At 39.5% G+C, this 23347-nt stretch overlaps 1 non-coding gene and 1 pseudogene across 2 annotated transcripts; one reads left to right on the top strand and one right to left on the bottom strand.

The window, feature by feature from the left end:
• Window positions 1-521: 521 nt before the first annotated feature.
• On the bottom strand, window positions 522-13171 carry LOC100335780 (dihydrodiol dehydrogenase 3-like; annotated as a pseudogene). The gene is made up of 7 exons (XR_009496903.1): window positions 12971-13171; window positions 9581-9748; window positions 9168-9284; window positions 7842-7919; window positions 7300-7421; window positions 6390-6499; window positions 522-5520 (listed from the first exon to the last, which is right to left on the bottom strand). The product of XR_009496903.1 is annotated as a dihydrodiol dehydrogenase 3-like (transcript).
• Window positions 11246-11317, top strand: TRNAS-GGA (transfer RNA serine (anticodon GGA)). Its single transcript has one exon. It is a non-coding gene; the product is annotated as a tRNA-Ser (tRNA).
• Window positions 13172-23347: the final 10176 nt, after the last annotated feature.

Here is a 23347-nt window from a genome sequence, read left to right as displayed (position 1 = left end):
TCTTTCTTCTCAATATAGCAACCAGGGTAATTTTTTTAAAAAAGCATCTCTGTTCATGTAACTACTCTGTTCAGATCCCAAAATATCATTCTCCATTTCTCTCAGAGTAAAATCCTTTCAAAAACCTACATGATACAGACCCAAGGTCCCAGTGGCTCTCTGGGCCTTCTCTTCAGCTCCTGTCTCCCCACCTCACTAAGTAAGCTCCACCCACATCAGCTGACTTGCTGGACCTTAAATGTTACATAAACGCTCGATTTTCCTGAACTTGGTGTTTTCTGTTCCAGAGTAATGAAGTGAGCCACTATCTCTATGTTGCAAGGCTGTTTCTTGTACAAATGAAAAGTTGTGTGGGATGAAGAGTAGTTGGTGTCTCTGCCTAACAGATGTACAGAAGTGGGAGAGATTGTGCAGAAGTATCTCCAACAGGCACTTACCCAATTCTAACAGCTTAATTCTTCTGATGTCATTCACAGCTTTGGTCCACTAGACTATAAACTCAAGAATTTCTCATTTAAAATAATATTTATTGATAAAACCATGTGTTTCTAAAGAATATTCAGTAAAGTTTTGCTGAATTAATGAATGAATTGCAACAAGTGAATCAATGGCAAAATATATAAAAACTCATCAAAACGCTAAACATGGGCAAACAATTAAAAAGTTAAATAAATTAATAAGATGTGCTGCTTTATAGTAAGCAAAATATAATACTGGATTTTTTAAGTCATATTTTTATTTTATCAAGATACTTATGTTAAGTTAAAAACAAGTAGACAAGTTGTAGATTAAAGATCTTTTCTCTTTGTAAATCAAAATACACACGTATTTCTACAGGAAAATCATAAAGTTAAGGCACCAAATTTAAGTATTATTAAATGGGTTAATCACAGCTTATCTTTATACTCTATCACTTCCATTCTGTTTTCCAAATTTTCTGCAATTTGTATTTTTTAATTTTGAAAAAAATAGTATTCTTACTTTGAAGTCTTTATTGTTTCATAAACTTTTTATTTTTTTAAGGAAAGGCAAGCTCTGAAACATTCAAACACTTCATTTAAGCACCTTCACCAAGTACAAAAATCCTCTTTATAGTCCTAAAAGCATGTAATTCTCAAAGAATCAGAGTGAGAGCTGAGAGTCAATATTCTTCAGAAAATGAATACTCAGGATGGCCAACACCACTGAAAGAGAAGAGGAGGGTTAATTTATCAAATCTGTCATGTTGTCAAAAGCTGCTACTCTATAGATGCAGTCAGGATATATTTGTCTAAATCTATAAACACATCCCTCCTTCTCCCCTGACAAGCACACAGGCAGGTGTCTGCTCCATGTGCACACGGCACCCGCACGTCCAGTCCCAACATTCACATGTGATATTCACTCCATGGTGACAGGTAGTTTACAATTTATATGGGAGCGCAAGACCTAGGGCTAACTGTGGAAGTCATTTCAGACACAGGTGGAACGCCTGACTCTTTTTCACACATCTATCAATAAGCAGATACTGAGCAGCCCCCAAAATACAGAGTGCCTCCACTAAGGAACTTGTCATCAATCAGAGCACTACCATATGCACCTGAATAATCAATCAGATAGCTCAAAGTGGGATTATTATTTTTTTTATTTATAATGGAGGAAACCACTGGTGACTCACTAATTACTATTACTACTTTTTTCCTTTTTTCCATGTTTCTACTTTTCTTTCAGAATCTGTCTTTTTCAATTCAATTCATTAAAGAATGCATTTTAAGAGATTCCAGGCGCCAGGGGCCTGGCTGTGGACCCAAGCCCACAAAGATAAATAAGTCTAGGCACTCACAGCCTAATGAAGGAAAACATACAACTATAAGTAAAACTCTTTAAGTACAGAAAAGTAACTTTCCACCTTTTTTTCCAATTATCATGTCTTTTATCAGAAGCATGATACAGCTATACAAACAATAGGGAGAGTTTTGACATCTTTCATTGGAGACAAAATCTTCATTTCTCCAATAATTGGTATTCCCTTCTCTCTAAACTCCCTTCCAAATTCTCCCTGTTTGATTAGTCTTCTGTCTCTTCAATCCTGACATCCTCATGCAGTAAATAGGCAGCTGGAATCCCATGTCAGTGACTAAATCAAAGTCAAGAAGGTAGAGGCTCCCCAGGGGATGGACCCCTGATGGACAAATACAACAATGGTGTGAGTCTTGACTCAAGAAACCAGAGAGACCCAGATGATCTTACCTGAGTGTGTCCTGCTAAGCAGTCACTCACTGGAGGGTCAGTTAAGCTCAAGATCTACTTGTAATTCAGTTTCGTGAGATAACAAGGATGAGGACATGGAGTTGTAATAGGGAAGAAAGGACAATGAAGAGATTAATTTGAAAGAAATGGATAGTGTCTTGGTGAATAAATTCTTATTAGGGAGAATGTCCCCAGACACTTAGGGGACAGGCTGGGGCAGGCCCATGTGACATCGTAGCACTAATGGATGTTGGCCTTTCTAGGACCCTCCTCCATAAAAACATCCACATACATTTTATAGTTGTGTTGGGGTTAACATGATTGCAGGCTTTCTAGGTGGCTCAGTGGTAAAGGAACCATCCATCTGCAAAGCAGGAGACATGGGTTTGATCCCTGGGGGGCAAGATCCCCTGGAGAGGGAAATGGTAACTCACTTCAGTATTCTTGCCTGGGAAATCCCAGGGACAGAAGAGCCTGGTGGGCTATAGTCCATGAAGTACCAAGAGTTGGAAACAAGTGAGTGACTAAAAACAACAACAAAACTTGAATGCAATTCATGATGGATTCATTATTATACAGTTATTATTAATACAATAATCTTCCCCTGGTATAAAAAGAAATAAAGATTAAACATGTTCAAAGAACACTGAAAGAATACTGAGCTCAGGCACTGTGCCCTCTGTGTCTACTGGGTCCCTCAAACCTAAGAGGAGGTACACCAGGCACAGGGATTAGGGTACAAAGTAGTGAAATCACCATGATGTCAACCAGGGGATTTTACTGATAGGCTGTCCTGAGCCCCTATCACATTTCTGTTGGTGAGAAATGGAGCCCTGGAGGAAACCTCTGGTCTGAGGTCTGTAGAAAACCCCTGGTAGATTCCTAAGCTGGAAATCAGAACTGGCTTCCTAGAATTAAACTTTTACAAAGCTTAGTTCCCCTGCTGACCTGCCTGCTACAGAAAACAGTGTATGTGTGAAACACCTGCAAGTCACTGAGGGTAGAAATTCATAATATCTCATATTTCTGTTGATGCCATCAATCGCCTTCATGTCTTCTGGAGTCAGTTCAAAGTCAAACACCTCCCCCAAGGAGCTGGCCTCCCCCTGGGGACTGGAGGACTTTCCAGCTGGATGGAGACAAGAAGAGGGGACAGGGAAGCCATGTCTGTCCTCAGCTTCCAGGTGAGCAACCTAGGACCCTCTGCTGAGTTCTCACCTCTCCTTCCCACACCTTCTCCTTCTCAGTCCACCTCAAAAAGATTACAGCGCATCAGTTGCTTATCTTTCTAAGTGAATTACTTGAGACAAAAAACGAAAAATCTAAACTCGTTTTTTTCCAAACACACTGCTTTAGACACTCCTGACTCGATAATGAACCTGAGCTGGCGTTTGACTGATTGCCTCTCCCCAACACGCCCTAAGGGTGACAGCATTCAGCTGAAGCAGTTTGGGGAGGAGACTCCCCTTGAAAGCCTGTTCAGGAATCTGATATCAAACTACTCATTATCTATGAAGAAATCTAACAAAAACTATATAAATGCCTTTGTGGACAAAGCTATGAAAAGTACTTAAACATTAAGGAACAACAAATTATTAAAAATTCACATCATAATAATGAAATGAAAAGCTCAATTTTATAAAGAAATTAATTTTCTCCAAAGTGATCTCGTGTTTCAATGCAACATGAACCAAAGACTTAAACACATATTCTCTTGTGGAAGTCAGTATAGTGATACTAATATTAAATGAGAGAAGAGCTAGTCAAAAGCAGTTAAGACATCCTTAAAATAGAAGAACATACCATACTGAAAAGCAAGACTTATTTTCTCTTTAGTAACACAGTACAGAAAGCTGAGTAGTTAAATAGAAAGGAGTGGGCAGAAATGTACTTATGGACACTTTATATATGACAGAATTGACAATGAAAATCTGTGGGAAATATGGGCACTTGCTGTTATTCAGTCGCTCAGTGTGTCCAACTCCTTGCGACCCCAAAGGAAGAGATATTCCCCCACTCACTGACTGGCAATCTTATGACAGTGCTGAGACGGAGACTTATTCTAGCCAATTGTATATGAAAAACTATACAGAGAGGTGTTCAGCATCCTCTGACAAGAGCCACATCCACCTGCTAAAGCAGAACTGCCAAGCTGCTCTGCACTGAAAATGCACAAGAGAGCCCAGCCAAGAGAGCTGAGTGCAGGCTGTTTGCCAAACCACAGAATCAAGAGATGCAGAAGTGATCTCTGCATTAAATCCTGAAACTGGGGAGAGTTTCCTCTACAGCTATGGCTAAAGTACAATAATAGTCTCCTACACAGAAGTCAAAAGAGAAACAGCATAGCTAAAGTGAACAAAGTCTTGAAGAGAAATTTCTCAAAGACAGCAACTCAAAAATATTAAATGTGTGAAGATGAAAATATATTAGTACTCAGGGAAATACAAAATATAACCATAATGATTAGGAGGTTAAAGAATGCTGCCATAATTTTTGAGTCCCCAAATTTACATGTTGATGGTGTTATAAATAGAAACTTTGGGGGTGATTAGATCATGATGGCAGAGCCCTCATGGATGAGATTTCAACAATATCATACTCATAAAGGACATGTTGGAGAGAGCTGTTGTCCACTCCACCATGTTAAGATACAAGGGAAGCCTGTGACCTAGAGGAGAGCCCTCACCTGATCACACGGGCATCCTGACCTCAGACCTCCAGCTTCAGAACTGTGTGAAACAAATTTAGTATTTTTCCCAGCCACTCAATCTGTAGTATTTTGTTACAGTAGTTCAAACAGTCTTTAAAAACCACATATTGAAATTTTATCAATTGAGAACAGAGAAAATAAGATATCATTTACATGAGGTAACAGAATAAATTGTTTATATAACTCTGAAACTAAGATCTCTATTTTCTGTCCAACCTTAACCCTATCTAGCCATACTGTCTCTCCTGTTGCCAAATCTGGAGGAGAAAACCATCAGGAATATACACAAGGTATTCATGTACAGGGAAGAACAAATAACTTGTCTTGACTCAAGTATAGTCTTGAGAGCTGGACAAAGAATGACCCTTAGGAAAGATATTCCTTACAAGCCCTCTGCCCAGAGCCCTGCTCATCACCTGTATGTTCTCATTGATCCACTTCTTATTGTTACCCTTGGCCAGAACCACAACCCCACGTTGTATCTGGTAGCAAAGGACAACCAGAGTGGCGTTTTCTTGTGCTTTTTGGTAATGGCACAAAGAACTGGTTCCTCCAAGAGAATGGGCATGTCCAAGTTCACCCTGGAAGGAAATCCAGAAATGCCAAAGAGCTGAGACTGAATACTCAGTTTGTAGGTAGGCTTCCCATACAGACCAGATAGGTAGACTCTAAACCAGAGCTTCTGAAAGTGTGGTCCAAGGACTGGCATCATCACTATCAACTAGGATGTAGTAATAAATATAAATTCCATGGCTGAGCTGAAGACAAACTGAACAGAACTTCAACTGTGTCACCTCCCAGTCTGTGTTTACAAAGCTCTGCAGGTGACTCAGATGCATTATTGGGTAGAGACCAGATTGCCAAATTTCGTATATTCTCTTTAATTCTCAGGGATTGCTTTTCTTCTAAAATCAAGGGCATGAATAGAAAAACAGATGGAAAAGACCAGGAATTGTTTTAAAATTTAACTTTTCAAAGTATTTATAAAAATTGAGTAGTCTCAAAATAAGAGACATTTATTTTATTATTATATTTCTATAGATGTCAAAGAAATGCTTTAAATTGAAATTTTTTATAACATGATAGACATAGGAGTTACATATTATTATCCCAATTTTAGATATGAGATAAGTGAGGATTGCAATATATATTTTTAGAAATATGTTCATTAGTCAATAAGTAAATCATGACATAAGATTGTGTCTCTGGCCTCAACTGGGGGACTCTATATAGATTTCAATGCAGACATTTGTTATTGATAAGTTGACAATCTAATACAACATAGAAAAAATGGCTGTGTAATGGGAAGATAAAAAAGAAGGATTCATTTCATCCCTCCCCTCTCTTGCCTCTGCCTATGAGAGTTATCAGAGTACCATATAATTTAAAATATTTCATCAAAAATTGAATTTTATGGAAACTCCCAGGTGTCTTCAATAGGATTCAATACCATTCTTTTACTCGTTGGGATCTCAGAGCACCACAGGCAACAAGAACAATTCCATGTGACTTGCAGAAATCCAACAGTTTGCTCTAGTTGAGATAAGGGTGACATTCCACCTGTAGAACACCCACAGAGAAGAATGTCAGATTATATTCAAAGGCAATATTAATATAACAGAGAAAGATGAAAAGATTTCAAAGGCTAAAGACTACATCATTAAATGTAAATTGGAAATGTCAACATCAACAGGGAAATTGAGAAAAGTGTATTTATACAGTTAATTTTATGATAGACATGTATGGCAGAACCAGTGCAAGATTGAATAATCAAAAGCTGGGCTCTACATTTGAGTAGATGTTCCTGAGTAGATGTTCATAGATTGTTAGTATCACCTTGAGCTTTTAACTTCACCCTCTAAACTGGATGATTTTCATTACCTGCAACACATTTTTCTGAACTGTGCTCCCTGTTTAAGACTCCTAAATGCTGAGACACCAAGACCAAGAATTCAGACATCAGAACCCCACACAAACTCTTAACACCCATCTCAGCTGATTTGTTACTTTATTAATTTACTTCTGATTCCATGTTTTCCTCATCTTCCTTCCTGTATGCAGATTGCTCCAGGGCACTTTCCCCTCCATCTGGTCATCCTTTCATCTCAAGGAAATGCCTCCTTCCTCTAGTTCTGGGTTCTACCCACAGTTTAGAAGGAAAGCATTCCACTTTTCCACCCAGAATTTTGTAAACAGAGATACTGTTATAGATTCTATTCACACCACCATAGAGGCCCTACTCTCTAGAATCATCTATCTACAAAGGTCGGATGAACAGGAGGGGAGGATAGACAGACATCTGGCTCCAGGACAAGAACGAGGTTCTGAAGAGCATGAGGGAGAGGAGCCGAGCTGCTCACCTGGTTGCAGACAGACTTGTACTTGAGTCTCAGCTTGTTCAGGATCTTCTCCAGCTGCTTGTGGTTGCAGTTGGACACCCCAATGGACTTGGTCAGCCTGTATCCTTACACATCTCCAAGACCTGAGAGGGAGGGGTGGTGGACAGTCACATGGAATGGGCAATAGAACAAGAATTAATGCTGAAAAACATCAGTAATCACACTCATTCATCAAGAATTACCCTTGACTATCAAGAAGAAAAATTGGGAAGAAGGTCATGATATAAAAAGAAAAACTACTGCCCCACCTTAGAAAAACTCCTGAGAAGTCATATCACATAGAAGGAAAAAGATGGCTGTCTAAACTGTCCCAAATTCTCTTCCTCCGTTCCTCTCTGTGAACATCTCAGCAATGGTTTCCTCCACACAACTCCAGCATCCATTCCCTTAGATTCATGAGCTTCTGAGTCTGATGGTCCACAGCCCATTCTCACAGGTGGAAGAAATGAAGGAGGTTCCCCCTCTGCTGACTCCTCCCCTGGTTCTCACCTCCCTGGACTCACCTCCCACATACGAGAGAGATCCACTGAGTCAAATATCAGTTTTCCATTTTCATCTTTGGGGGATAATTCCTCCCCTGGCTGGAATAGAAGCAGTCATTTATGTCACAAAATAATTTATCTGCATTTAGCCAGGTTGCCAGGCACCAGGGATCAAACCTCCATCAGGTAGGTTTACAAATTTCTAAATACCAGTGTTTGCAAAGTGATTTGCATATATGGAGTTGTCAGCAATACCTTTAGGAAGGAGGCTTATCCCAATCTCTTACACTCAATATACATTGTAATAAATACAATTTTTCTAGGTCCTAAAAGGGACTCACAGTGACTTCTCTGTATTTTGTCTGCTTCTTGTACTTGCCTATTTTGAAATGCCTTTTTGGGCTGGAAATGGCAGTAAGTTACATGACATAATTTCCAGAATAAAAATTGCAGTCTTCATATGGCTAGATATCAGAAATTCTTTTCCCTCTGAGCATCAGGTGCCCTAGGGCAGACATGTGAATTGCAAGGCTATCTTTAGGTGGATATGGGATGTGGACGATCCAGACATGCACTCTAATATTCATGACCATGAGCCTTGAACTGCCCCAGGGTCATATTTGCCACCAATGCAAAATGTTCAGTAAAAAATAAAGTAAATCATGAGTAGTATCCTCTAAGGGATAGAAGAAAGGAGACATTTCTGAACACTGCTACAAATCCTCAAATCTTTCTGTGTCTGGTACTTGCCATCTACATAGTCCACTAAGCGATTTTGCATTAGGTGGCTTGAGTTTATTTCTGTAACTTGAAATCAAGAGTTCTAAGTAAACCATGCTTAATGGCTAAGTACAGTCTACAAACCTCATCGTGAAGACAGGCAAGAGTGTAAGCAATGTCTCCCTACTTCCTATACAGTTAAGAGATTTGACTCACCCAGAGGAAGCACCACCAAATCTGCTCAACTTGAAAGAGTAAAAGACAAGATTAACTCATAATGTTCAATGTAAGGCAGTGTCAACCTCACCATGGCTGCACCAAACTCTTGGTTCATGAATTTCACAGACACTCAGGAGTCATATCCAGGACTTTGTTCAGAACTGGCTGATTTCTGTTTCCTTTAATTTTTCAGGCAGAGCCTCAGATTATTACTGCCTTTCTATGGGATCCATGTAAGGGATTCAAAACCCAGTAAAAAGATGATCACAAATAATTATTTGAGGGATTCTACTCTAGTGTAATCGTCCCTTCAACCTACTAAGACAAATCTTTATTCAACCATCCCTGCAAGTTGATACACATTCTAACACAAGATATAACATTGATGTGATCACACAAATTTCTAACCTTCAGAGCCACTGGAAAATTAATAATATAGAGATCGACGTAGTCCAGTTGAAGATTTTTTGGTGACTTTTCCAAGGCTGGTTGGACCAACTCTGGTCGAAGGGAAGTTAACCAAAGCTGTAGAGGTTAAAGAATGAAAGTTGATTAATAATAAACTAGGTAAATTTTTTTTTTTTTGTCTTACTGCATGGTTTGTGAGATATTACTTCCCCGACCAAGGATGGAATCTTGGCTCATGGCAGTAAAGCACCAAGTCTTAAGCACTGAACCACCAGGGAACTCTAATACTTTAGGAATATACCAATAAGCATAGTTCAGCAAACAACTCCTAACCAAAGGACCCTATTATGTAATTGTCAAAAGTGATTGGCACAATCACTTGCACACGTGCACACACACAATACACACAGTACCTTTGAAGTGCAGAATATGTCTTCTCTCTTCACAGTGCCATCTTCAAGCTTGCTTTGAATGACCTGGCCAATCTCCTATTCATTTTGGTAGGCATGAGCACAGTCAATATGGTGGAACCCAACCTCTATAGCGAATGGGGTGAATTCCAGAGCATCCCTCTTAGCAACCTACATAAGCAACAAAGGTAGAAGTTGAATATCCACATAAGATATTGCTAGACACAAGCTTTGATCTTCCCAAGAATCAACTTTTTTCTGTGTCTTTGATTAGTTCTGTATGTGTAGTAATGAACCCATGACAGTTTCCCTTAACATTCCTAATAAGTAATTAAATGAACACTACCCAGGAACCCTTCAACTTCAGGTGATCAGTGGCTGGATTGCTGGTATCAGAGGATGGCAAAACCACCTTTAGATTCAGTGACTTGATGAAAGAACTCAAAGGACTCAACAAAATGTTGTAGTCATGAATATGATTTATAATGTGAGGTGTTTGAAGCAAAATGATCAAAGTTACAAGGTCCTAGTAAAGTATCAAGAACCAAGGTAAAAGATTCTAAGACTTCTACCTAGCAGTGAAGCCACACAGAATACACCCCCCAAAAAAATGACTGTATCTTTTCAAGGTGTACAATGTGATATTCTCATATAGGTTATTCTTGTTATTTACTTGCTTAGTCGTGTCTGACTGTTTGCAACCCCGTGGACAGCAGCACTCCGGTTTCCCTGTTCTTCGCCATCTCCCAGAGTTTGCTCAAACTCATGTCCATCGAGAGAGTAATGCCATCAAACCTTCTCATCCTCTGCCCCTCCTTCTCCTCTTGCTCTAAATCTTTCCCAGAATCAGGGTGTTTTCCCATGAGTTATCACTAGCATCAGGTAGCCAAAGTATTGGAGCTTCAGCTTTAGCATCAGTCATTCCAAGGAATATTCAGGGTTGATTTTCTCAAGGATTGACTAGTTTGATCTGCTGGCTGTCCAAGGGACTCTCAAGAGTCTTCTCCAACATCACTGTTCAAATGCATCAATTCTTTGGTGCACAGCCTTCTTTATGGTCCAGCACTTACATCCATACACAAACATGACTACTGGAAAAACCATAGCTTTGACAATATGGACCTCTGTGGGCAAAGTAATGTCTCTGCTTTTTAATACACTGTCCAAGTTTGTTATAGCTTTTCTCCCAAGGAGTAAGTGTCTTTTAATTTCCTGGCTACATCCATTCACATTAATTTTGGAGACCAAAAAAAAAGAGTCTGTCACTGTTTCCATTGTTTCCCCATCTATTTGCCATAAAGTTATGGGACAGGATGCCATAATCATAGTTTTTCAATGTAAGCCAGGTTTTTCACTTTCCACTTTCATCTTCATCAAGAAGCTGTTTAATTTCTCTTCACTTCTGCCATTATGGTGGTGTCATCTGCACATCTGAGGTTATTGATATTTTTCACGGCAATCTTGATTCCAGCTTGAGCTTCATCCAGCCTGGCATTTCTCTGGATTGTACTTACTCATGTAAGTATCCACTCTTAATAATTACCACAAGCAAGCTAGTAAACAGAAGCACTACCTCACATAGCTACCTTTTGGAGGTGCTTGTAAGAAGATTTATATCTAGTCTCTACAAAATCGGAAGATATAACCCATAATTTTTAACTATGGGCTTCCCTGGTGGCTCAGAGGTTAAAGCGTCTGCCTGGAATGCAGGATACCCGGGTTCAATCCCTGGGTTGGGAAGATGCCCTGGAGAAGGCAATGGCAACCCACTCCAGTACTCTTGCCTGGAGAATCCCATGGAGGGAGGAGCCTGGTAGGCTACAGTCCATAGGATCGCAATGAGTTGGACACAACTGAGCGACTTCACTTTCACTTTCACTTTCAAACTTGCTGTACATCAGGTCTCCAGAATTATGCATCTTATAACTGAAGGTCTGTACCCTTGACTAACATCTTTCCGTTTTTCCCAGTCTTGTCATCAGCCTCTGCTCACCATACCTCTACTCTCTCTTCTACAAGTACCACTATTTAGGATTCCACCTACAAGGATATCATGCAGTATTTGTCTTTCTATTTCTGGCTTACTTAGCTTAATGTTCTCCCAGTTATTCTGTGTGATTGCAAATGGGTTAACTTTGTCTTCAATGCTCAATAATATTCCATTTCTTTTTATGTGATTCAAAATCTTTCCCATTTCAAGGAGGTAGATAATTGGTATAACACAGTTCTGCTGGGTCTAGTTCTGGTTTTTCTTAAATGCACGGACATTTGGGAATGGGCTTCCCTGGTGGCTCAGATGGTACAGAATCTGCCTGCAATGCAGGGGACCTGGGTTCAATCCCTGGGTTGGGAAGATGCCCTGGAGAAGGGGAAGGCTACCCACTCCAGTATTCTGGCCTGGAGAATTCCATGGACTGTACAGTCCATGGGGTTGCAAAGAGTCAAACGTGACTGAGTGACATTCACTTTTGGGGATGTACCTGGGAATGAGCCCATGAGCTTCAGTAACAGCCCTTTCACTTTCCTCCCCTCAACCCAGTGTGCTCTACGAAGTAAACAAATTCTGTCTTCTATCAGCAAAATGTCTCTTAATAATTTTTCCATTTTAAAAATTAGAATAGTGAGCCTCAAAGTATAAGTCCAGTCCCTTGTCACATCTATTCTAAATGCAAGATAGAAAACTTTCTAGCTTCCAGTCTAGAGACTTGTCCACTAGCCCCTATTTGACCAAGCACTGCAGACCATACTTTAATAAAAACACATTACAAAACCCCAGGATACATCACAAAATCTGGCCTGTAAGATTGCATCTTATCCCCTCTAGTGATACTATGGTTCCCATCAGAAGAAGTTTCCAAGCAGAAACAGAAGCACAAGGCAAAAAGCATCTGGAGTGTTTCTTGCCTGGCACCAAGCAGGTATCCCACAGTAGAAAAGCAATTCTCTTCCATTAATTTTCAGTCATCTCATCTTCAGGACCTTCCACTTCAAATACTTCTCTGGGTCCTGTATTATTGGAAGCAGGAAAGAGCTCTTAAACTAATAAAATGTACAGAGAAAACTTGCAACTGCAGTCACCCACAAAGGAAAGCAGCTGACAGTCAGTGATCTTGACAGCCGAGTCTCACCTCTTCTGCCAAGCTGGAAAAGAGACAGAAACTGGAGGGGAACCCAGACCCAAAGTAATCTACAGGGAGCACAGTTTCATACCCTGATGCAGAGTGAAGACTGAATGCTCTCTCCTCTTTCCTAGGGCATGGTTCTGGCCCCGTAAGTGGAATGATGTGATCCTCCCAGAGTTGCACAGGAGCTCAGTGCTTGACAACCCAAGTCTCTTTCACTCATGTTACATCCACTACTATTTATATCTTGACCCACAACCACCCAGGTTACTTCTGGAGGTGTATAGGTTCCAAATCCCAGGACAGGAATGAAGTGGCCATCATTAAGTTTCACTCTCTGGCTTTTGGGATCCATTGCCTATTTCTCCTTGGAGTAAGCAGACTGATGTTTTCCTTCTTCCTTCACAGGTTAGGAATAACAGGAAGGTAACACCCCAGCTGCACCATCCAATGTTAGCAGATATATTGTAGGAGGAGCATGATTAAACCAGTGCCCATTGAGTAAGAACAGGATTGAAATCAGTTAGCTTGTTTGCTTTTTTTTTTTGCAGTAGAACATTATTATATAATGATGATATAAGCTGAACAGTTATTGACCATATTTTAGACTAGAAACTTCCACAAGAGCAATATTTTTTATTTTTCTATTACAAAGCCAATCTCGATCAAACATCAGTTGAAACAACAGTCTACAGTACAAACATACACACATACACAAATCACACAATCTCAAAGCATTTATAAGCATTTTTGAAAATGTAATCCCTTTATAAAGAATCAAAACTTCAAATGAAAATAAATTTGCCTTTTTACATTTTCCACTAGCAAAATTATTATGCTTTACAGACCTGACTGGTGAAATCCTGAATATGATATGGAAACCAGAAATTTTGGCAAAGAGCTTATTGGAAGTTAATTATTAATAGTTTTAGGATATCGTGTGCAGTGTGCAAAGAGACTCTAGTGTTTATACATTGTACTTAGTTATATAACTCTAATAGTACTCTCATAATGTAACAGACACATATTTTACATAATTTACTAACTGTTCACATTGTTCATAAAAGAAAAACCTATAAACAAAATACAACAAATTTGGAAATAGTAATGGAAATTGTGATGCACTTATAGACGGGGATATTGTGAAGACAAATAAAATTTAACATGTTCAGCAATGTCAGCAAAATGGTGAGATGGGAGGACTGAAGTCTCCCATGGAAAGACAAGAAAAGAAAGAGAAGGCAGCTGAAAAACCTCATAGGAGCTCTGTAAAACAGTCAAACAAAGATCTATAGCACAAAAAGTGAACAGGCAACTAGGAAAAGTCCAGAACAGAATGACAAAAAATTTCATTGTGTATTATTCACCTGTACCCTCCTCCTACCTGGGCAGTGCAGTCTTGATCAGTTCCAGTTGCCTCCCTCAAACCAGAATGATCAGAGGAAACCTTATGTGCAATGTTCCAACCTACCTGGGGACTGTCTGGAGACTGGCGTCTGTTCCACTTAACTCTAAACTTAAACTGAAGAGCAGCTGGAGTGGCTATTACAGCTACAGGAGGAATATATATATATATATATATATATATATATATATACACACACACACACACAGGGATTCAAGGACAAAGGAATAAAGGTGGAGATATAGACTAGATCATGTATTAATAAAACCCTGAATAGAACTGGGGTGTGGTTTGGGGGGACATAAGGCATTCAAAAAACAGTCAAATTTACGGGAATCAGAAAGCCATTCTTGGGCCAGGCACAATGATGACTCAGAAATGACTGAGACCCCTCGGCTTTCCTGTTGGGCTGATCCCAGGACTATGAGCATGATGAGCAAACTAATGAAGAAAAGTCATGACAAAAAACAAATCTAGCCAAATTTTTACCTGTTGTTTCAGGTACCCAATTATGAACACAGACACACACAGGAACACACACACACACAGCAACATACACAGCAACGTACACAGAGACATCTGGACAGGGCAAGGGTGAGGAGGGGCAGTGCACACTTACAAGGGGTGGAATGAGTTTGGACCCCTCCATCAGAGTTCTGCCCCAGCACCTTGGGACCCACATGGCCCAGTAGGGTCGGGACACCCAGTGAGCACAGAAACCTCTGCTCATACTTGGCTTTGGGGCAACCTCTCTTTCCCCCTCCCAACCAAGCTGCCAGCTGCCAGCTGCCAGCACGCCCTGGAGAAGGGGTGACCCTGCCAACATCAGCTCCAGCTCTGCTCCAGGTCCTCTGGGCAAAAAGACTGCTCAGGGACCCGTCCACACATGGACACCCCTGCAAGACCAAGACACATAATTTTCACCTAATTTCATAGGGATGCTTCCCTTGTGGCTCAGCTGGTAAATAATCAGCCTGCAATGCAGGAGACCTGGATTGATCCCTGGGTTGGGAAGATCCCCTGGAGAATGGAACAGCTACCCACTCCAGTATTCTGGCCTGGAGAATTCCATGGAGTATACCATCCATGGGGTCGCAAAGTGTTGGACACGACTGAGCAACTTTCACTTTCACTTTCTCCCATTCTGATGGTTGACTTTTCACTTTGCTTATAATGTCCTTTGCTGTGCAAAAGCTTTTAAGTTTAATCAGGTCCCACTTGTTTACTTTTGTTTTTATTTCTATTACTCTAGGAGGTGGGTCATACAGGATCTTGCTTTGTTTTATGTCATCGAGTCTTCAACCTGTTTTCCTCTAAGAGTTTTACAGTTTCCGGCCTTACATTTAGGTCTTTAATCCATCTGGAATTTATCTTTGTGTATCATGTTAGGAAATGTTCTAACTTCATTCTTTTATATGTGCCTGTCAAGTTTTCCCAGAACCATTTATTGAAGAGGCTGTCTTTGCCCCATTGTATGTTCTTGCCTCCTTTGTCAAAAATAAGGTACCCATAGGTACATGAGTTTATTTCTGGGCTTTCTATCTTATTCCATTGGTCTATATTTCTGTTTTTATGCCAGTACCATACTGTCTTGATGACTGTAGCTTTGTAGTATAACCTGAAGTCAGGAAGGTTGATTCCTCCAGCTCCATTCTTCTTTCTCATGACTGCTTTCACTATTTGGGGTCTTTTGTGTTTCCATATGAACTGTGAAATTTTTTCTTCTAGTTTTTCTAGGAAAATGCCATTGGTGATTTGATAGGGATTGCATTGAATCTGTAGATTGTGTTTAGTAGTATACTTATTTTCACAATATTGATTCTTCACATCCAGGAACGTGGAATGTCTCTCCATCTGATATGTCATCTTTGATTTCTTTCATCAGTGTCTTATAATTTTCTGTGTACAATTATTTTGTCTCCTTAGGTAAGTTTATTCCTAGATAATTTATTCTTTTTGTTGGAATAGTGAGTGGGATTGATTCCTTAATTTCTCCTTCTGATTTTTCATTGTTAGTATATAGAAATGCAAATGATTTTTGTGTATTGATTTTGCTAAATTCACTGATTAGCTCTAGTAATTTCCGATAGTATCTTTAGGGTTTTCTATGTACAATATCATGTCATCAGCAAACAGTGAGAGCTTTATTTCTTTTCCGATTGAATTCTTTTTATTTCTTTTTATTCTGAATGCTGTATCTAGGACTTTCAAAACTATGTTGAATAATAGTGGTGAAAGTGGACACCCTTGTTTTGTTCCTGATCTTAGGGGGAATGCTTTCAGTTTTCACCATTGAGAATAATGTTTGCTGAAGGCTTTACTATATGTAAAGCTGATGGCCTTTACTATGTTGAGGTAGGTTCCTTCTATGCCCACTTTTTGAAGAGTTTTAATCATAGATGGGTGCTGAATTTTGTCAAAGGCTTTTTCTGCATCTATTGAGATTATCATATGGTTTTTATCTTTCGATTTGTTAATATGGTGTATCACGTTGATTGACTTGCATATACTGAAGAATGCTTGCATCCCTGGAATGAACCAAACTTGATCATGGTGTATGAGCTTTTTAATTTGTTGTTGAAGTCTGTTTGCTAAAATTTGGTTGAAGATTTTTGCATCTATGATCAGCAGTGATATTGGCCTGTAGTTTTCTTTTTGTGTGTTGTCTTTGCCTGGTTTTGAGATCAGGGTGATGGTGACCTCATAGAATCAGTTTGGAAGTGTTCCTTCCTCTGCAATTTTTTGAAATAGTTTTAGAAGGATAGGCATTAACTCTTCCCTAAATATTTGATAGAATTCTCCTGTGAAGACATCAGGTCCTGGGCTTTTGTTATTTTGGAAATTTTTGATCACAGCTTCGATTTCAGTGCTTGTAATTGGGTTGTTCATAATTTCTATTTCTTCCTGGTTCAGTCTGGGAAGATTGAACTTTTCTAAGAATCTTCCCATTTCTTCCAGGTTATCCATTCTATTGCCATATAATTGTTCATAATAGTCTCTTATAATCCTCTATATTTCTGCCCTGTCTGTTGTAACCTTTCCTTTTTAATTTCTAATTTTGTTGATTTTATTTTTCTCTCTTTTTTTCTTGATGAGTCTGGCTAAGTTCAGTTCAGTCACTCAGTCCTGTCTGACTCTTTGCGACCCCATGAACTGCAGCACGCCAGGCCTGCCTGTCCATCACCAACACCCAGAGTTCACCCAAACTCAAGTCCATCGAGTCAGTGATGCCATCCAGCCATCTCATCCTCTGTCGTCCCCTTCTCCTCCTGCCCTCAATCTTTCCCAGCATCAGGGTCTTTTCAAATGAGTCAGCTCTTCGCATCAGGTGGCCAAAGTATTGGCCAGCATCAGCTCCAGCATCAGTCCTTCCAATGAACACCCAGGACTGATCTCCTTTAGGATGGACTGGCTGGATCTCCTTGCAGCCCAAGAGGCTCTAAAGAGTCTTCTCCAACACCACAGTTCAAAAGCATCAATTCTTCAGTGCTCAGCTTTCTTCAAAGTCCAACTCTCGCATCCATACACGACCACTGGAAAAACCATAGCCCTCAATTTTGTTTATCTTCTCAAAGAATCAGCTTTTAGTTATATTAATCTTTACTATTGATTCTTTTATTTCTTTTTCATTTATTTCTGCTATGATCTGTATAACTTCTTTCCTTCTACTAACTGGGGCGGGGGGGGGGGGGTTGTTCTTCTTTTTCCAGTTGTTTCAAGTATAAAGGTATAAAGTTATGTTGTCTATTTGAAGTTTTTCTTGTTTCTTGAGGTAGGATTGTTTTGCTATAAACTTCCCTCTTAGAAGTGCTTTTCCTGCATCCCATAGGTTTTGAGTTCTCATGTTTCATTGTCATTTCTTTCTAGAAATCTTTTGATTTCCCTTTTGATTTCTTCAGTAACCTATTGGTTATTTAGAAATGTATTGTTTAATTTCCATGTGTTTGTGTTTCTTACAGTTTTTTACTTGTAATTGATATCTAGTCTCATAGCACTGTGGTCGAAAAGATTCTTGATACGATTTCAATTTTCTTAAACTTACTGAGACGTGACTTGTGACCCAAGATGTGCACTTGAGAAGAAGGTGTATTCTTCTGCATTTATATGGAATATCCTGAAGATATCAATGAGATCCGTCTCATCTCATGTATCATTTAAGACTCGTGCTTCCTTATTAATTTTCTGTTTTGATGATCTGTCCATTGGAGTTAGTGGGTGTTAAAGTCTCCTACTATTATTGTGTTACTGTCAATTTCTCCTTTTATGTCTGTTACTGTTTGTCTTATGTATTGAGGTGTTCCTATGTTGGGTGCATAGACATTTACAGTTGTTATGTCTGCCTCTTGGATTGATCCCTTGATCATTATGTAGTGTCCTTCCTTATCTCTTGAAATATTCTTTATTTTAAGGTCCATTTTGTATGATATGAGGATTGCTACCCCAGCTTTCTTTTGCTTTCCATTTGCATGGAATATATTTCTCCATCCTCTCACTTTCAGTCTATATGTGTTTTGAGGTCTGAAGTAGGTTTCTTGTAGACAACACATATATGGGTCTTGTTTTTGTATCCCTTCAGCCAATCCGTGTCTTTTGGTTGGTGCATTTAATCCATTTACGTTTAAAGTAATTATTGATACATATGTTCCTATTGCCATTTTCTTAATTGTTAGGGTTTGATTTTGTAGATCTTTTTCTTCTCTTGTATTTCTTGACTATAGAAGTCCCTTTAACATTTGTTGTAAAGCTGGTTTGGTGGTACTGAATTCTCTTAACTTTTGCTGGTCTAAAAAGCTTTTGATTTCTCCATCAATTTTGAATGAGATCCTTTCCACATAGAGTAATCTTAGTTGTAGATTTTTCCCTTTCAGTACTTTAAAAATATTCTGCCATTCCCTTCTAGCCTGCAGAGTTTCTGCTGCAAGATCAGCTGTTAAATGTATGGGGTTTCCCTTGTATGTTACTTGTTGCTTTTCCCTTGCTGCTTTTAATATTTTTTCTTTGTGTTTAATCTTTGTTAGTTTAATTAGTATGTGTCTTGATGTGTTTCTCCTTGGGTTTATCCTGTATGGGACTCTTTGTGATTCTTGAATTTAATTGACTGTTTCCTTTTCCATGCTGGGAAATTTTCAACTATAATCTCTTCAAAAAGTTTCTCTTACACTTTCCTTTTCTCTTCTTCTTTGGGGACTCCTATAATTTGAATTTTGGTGCATTTGATATTGTTCCAGAGGTCTCTGAGACTATCCTCAGTTCTTTTCATTCTTTTTACTTTATTCTGCTCTTCAGGAGTTATTTCCACCATTTTATCTTCCAGCTCATGGATTTGTTCTCTGCTTCATATATGCTGCTATTGATTCCTTCTAGAATATTTTTAATTTCAATAATTGTGTTGTTTGTCTCTGTATGATTATTCTTTAATTCTTCTAGGTCTTTGTTAATTGATTCGTACATTTTCTCCATTCCGTTTTTAAGGTTTTGTGTCATTTTTACTATCATTATTCTGAATTCCTTTTCAGGTGGTTTGCCTATTTCATCTTCATTTATTTGGACTTCTGTGTTTCTAGTTTGTTCCTTCATTTGTGCACTGTTTCTCTGCCTTTTCATTCTTTTTTTTAACTTATTGTGCTTGAGGTTTCCTTTTCCTAGGCTTCAAGGTTGAATTCTTTCTTCCTTTTGGTTTCTTCCCCGCCCCCCGCACCCCTCCCCCCACCCACCGCCAAGGTTGGTGCAATGATTTGTGTAAGCATCATATAGGGTGAGATTTATGCTATTTTTTTGTTGTTTGTTTATTTTTCCTCTGATGGGCAAGGCTGAGTGAGGTGGTAATCCTGTTTGCTGATGATTAGGTTTGTATTTTTGTTTTGTTTGTTGTTTGGATGAGGTGTCCTGCACAGAGTGCTACTGGTGGTTGGGTGATGCCAGGTCTTGTATTCAAGTGATTTCCTTTGTGGGAGTTCTGACTATTTTATACTTCCTAGGATTAGTTCTCTGGTAGTCTAGGGTCTTGGATCAATACTTCCATGCCAGAGGCTCAGGGTTCGATCTCTGGTCAGGAACAAAGACTCCACAAGTGGTTTGTTATGGCATTAAGTGAGATTAAAGCACACACTCAAAAATAGGAAACCAAAGATGAACTCCAGACAAATGAGAGTTACAAAATCAGGCAAATAATAATTAAAATGATGGAATATACACATATACATATACATCCATAAGCAAAATCAAGAGAGTCCAACAAAAATAAAGTACGATCGACTGACTCAGAGAACAAAGGATACCAAAAATGATATCTACCAGTTAAGAACAAAACTAATGAAAGCACAAACTGGAAAACTAAACTAAAGCAAGGCGCCAAGTGGGGAATAAAACAATGAAAACAAAACTAACAAATATGTTGAGAGGAAAGGAGAGAAAGAAAAGAAAGAAAGAATAGATATGCAAAGCTAAACAGAGGTAGATAAAAAAGATTTATATACATTAAAGATTAACTGCTAGGGGGAAAGAACAGTAGGAAAAGCAAACAAAGGAAGGTTTTAAAAAATTAAAGTTAAAAAAATTTTTAAGAGAAAAACAAAAAAGGAAGAGGAATGAAAAAACAAAACAACAAAAAAGAAAACTCCACAGAGCTGCAAAGGCCCAACATAGAGGCAGAGGTTTATAACAACAATAAAAAGTGTGATTAAAAAAAAAAAACAAACCTCAAAAGCTTAACTAGATTTCATAGTGCCAATAAAATCAGCAACTACAATGGGGATGGGGGGGAGGAAAAAAATACAAAAGATACATAAGAAACTATACAGCAAGTAAAAACGAGAATAATAAATGTTTTTCTTGAGTCACTGCTGTCAGGATCCTTTCCTTCTCTTTGAATTACAGTCCACCTCACCCCCCTAGGATCCCCCCCCAACACTGTGCCGGTTTCTGGACCTGCTGTGGGGGCAGTTCAGATTCTAATCTGTTCCTACTCCTGTGTGTTCTTGCCTCCAATGTCCACAGCTATCAGAACTAGTGCGTTTTCTTTTGTGGGAGCTCTCAATGTCCTTTTATATATTCCATAAACACAGATTCTGCATAGTTGATTGTGTGGATTTAACTTGGTACAACTTGTACAACTGGTGGGAAGGTTTTGGGTCCTCTTCCTTAGCCACACTGCCCCTGGGTTTCAATTGTGGGTTTTATTCCACTCTACAATGTGGGTCATCCACTGGGGTTTGCTCCTAAGGCTGCCCTGGAGAACTTGGGTTTGTCCCAGTGAGGGCCAGGTGTGGAGGTGGTGTAGCTGTTCTCTGGTAGTCTAGGGTCTTGGATCAGGACTTCCATGGCAAAGGCTCAGGGCTTGATCCTCTGGTCAGGAAACAAAGATTCCACAAGTGGTTTGTTACAGCATTAAGTGAGATTAAAGCACATACTCAAAAATGAGAAACTAAAGATGAACTCTAGACAAATGGGAGTTACAAAATCAGGCAAATAATAATTAAAATGATGGACTATACACATATACACATACATCCATAAGCAAAATCAAGAGAGTCCAACAAAAATAAAGTATGATCGATTGACCCAGTGAACAAAGGAAACGAAAAATTATATCTACCAGTTAAAAACAAAACTAACAAAAGCACAAACTGGAAAACTAAACTAAAGCAAGGTGCCAAGTGGGGAATAAAGCAATGAAAACAAAACTAACAAATATGTTGAGAGGAAAGGAAAGAAAGAAAAGAAAGAAAGAATAGGTATGCAAAGTTAAATAGATATAGATGAAGAAGATTTATATACATTAAAGTTTAACTGCAAGGGGAAAAGAACAGTAGGAAAAGCAAACAAAGGAAGGTTTTTAAAAATTAAAATTAAAAAGAAAAAACACAAAAAGGAAGAGGAAGAAAAAAACAAAAAAAAGGAAAACTGAAAAGAACTGAAAAAGCCCAACATAGAAGCAGAGGTTTATAAGAACAATAAAGAGTGAGATTGAAAACAAAACAAAACAAAACAAAAACTCAAAAGCTTAATTAGATTTCATAATGCCAATAAAATCAACAAGATCCAAAAGAAACCACAGAACAAGTCAAAACATAAGAATAATAAATGTTTTTCTTAAGTCACTGCTATCAGGATCCTTTCCTTCACTTTGAGTCACAGTCCACCTCACCTCCCTAGGATGCCCCCCCAACACTGTGCCGGTCTCTGGACCTGCTGTGGGGGCAGTTCAGATTCTAATCTGTTCCTACTCCTGTGTGTTCTTGCCTCCAATGTCCACAGCTATCAGAACTAGTGCGTTTTCTTTTGTGGGAGCTCTCAATGTCCTTTTATATATTCCATAAACACAGATTCTGCATAGTTGATTGTGTGGATTTAACTTGTACAACTTGTACAACTGGTGGGAAGGTTTTGGGTCCTCTTCCTTAGCCACACTGCCCCTGGGTTTCAATTGTGGTTTTATTTCCACCTCTACATGTGGGTCATCCACTGGGGTTTGCTCCTAAGGCTGCCCTGGAGAACTTGGGTTTGTCCCAGTGAGGGCCAGGTGTGGAGGTGGTGTAGCTGTTTGGGTTGCAGGGATTCTGGCAGTACCGGGTACTCAGAGGAGTTGGCAGCTAAAGCATCAGGAAATATAGTGCTCTAGAAGGGTATGGCAACCTGTATTGTCCAATACACTCCAGTATTCTTGCCTGGAGAGCCTCCTGATAGAAAAGCCTGGCAGGCCACAGTCCACAGGATGGCAGAGAGTTGGACACGACCAAAGAGACCCCATGTGCATAGACACAAGACTTTTTTTTTTTGCCTGTGACAGTTCTTCCCCAGTGGGGGTTGAACATGAAGGTAGCACAGCTGCTTGGGTCATGGGGACTATGGTGGCACCAAATGTTCAGGGACACGGACTGCCTGAGCCACTGGAGTATTGACCCTATCAGAGTCTTTTTTCAAGTCTCTGGTACCTAGCCATCAGAAGGCCTCTTTGGCGACTCTTTGTCCATAGCTCCGGCCCTCTCAGGCACTTAGAGGGCTCCCTTGCTTGGGGTCCTTCCCTGTTGTTCCATGCATCAGCCACATAGAGGGCCCCCTTCCCGGTGCCACACCCTGCCCCAGGGTGGGGTCCTATTCTGTAAATCGGCACATGAGGCACTTAAAGGGGCACTCCGAGTGGGGTCCTCCTCTGTAGTTCCCTGCCTCAGGTGCTTGATGGGTCAGTCTCTCTATTGTTCAGCTGCGCATGCTGGTGTGTGGGGAGAGAGAGGCTATGGTGAT

The sequence above is a fragment of the Bos taurus genome, chromosome 13, assembly GCF_002263795.3.
Source record: "Bos taurus isolate L1 Dominette 01449 registration number 42190680 breed Hereford chromosome 13, ARS-UCD2.0, whole genome shotgun sequence".
Classification (NCBI taxonomy): Eukaryota; Metazoa; Chordata; class Mammalia; order Artiodactyla; family Bovidae; genus Bos; species Bos taurus.
This window is presented reverse-complemented; position numbering and strand designations above follow the sequence as displayed.